The sequence below is a fragment of the Glossina fuscipes genome, unplaced genomic scaffold, assembly GCF_014805625.2.
Source record: "Glossina fuscipes isolate IAEA_lab_2018 unplaced genomic scaffold, Yale_Gfus_2 87, whole genome shotgun sequence".
Lineage (NCBI taxonomy): Eukaryota > Metazoa > Arthropoda > Insecta > Diptera > Glossinidae > Glossina > Glossina fuscipes.
This window is the reverse complement of record NW_023998441.1, coordinates 873,912-874,297: the sequence shown is the minus strand read 5'-3', so window position 1 is coordinate 874,297 and position 386 is coordinate 873,912.

The window sequence follows — 386 nt, the reverse complement described above, 5'->3', positions numbered from 1 at the left end:
TTCGTTTTTCACAGTTTTTAGACAATTTTTAAATACTTCTTATGAGAATACTTCTTATGAGAATACTTCTTATGAGATTTCACAATGAAGATAGGAAATGTATTTTTTCCTAACCTCAAATCGTATTTAAATTATCTAAATTTTTCGCTCGCACAGAGTCGTATTTGAGGATTTGCATTATCTAAATTTTTCGCACGCACAGAGTCGTTTTTGAATATTTCAACTTTGTTTTGCATAAATTTAATTTTTTTAAACCAATGATAACATTTAAATAATACTGGAAAATTATAAATCATTTCTCAGTTTTTAAGTCATCTAAAAATGGACGAAAGGGGAACATCCATATATATTCAAACAAATGGTTTGGTTGAAATGTAATATATAAT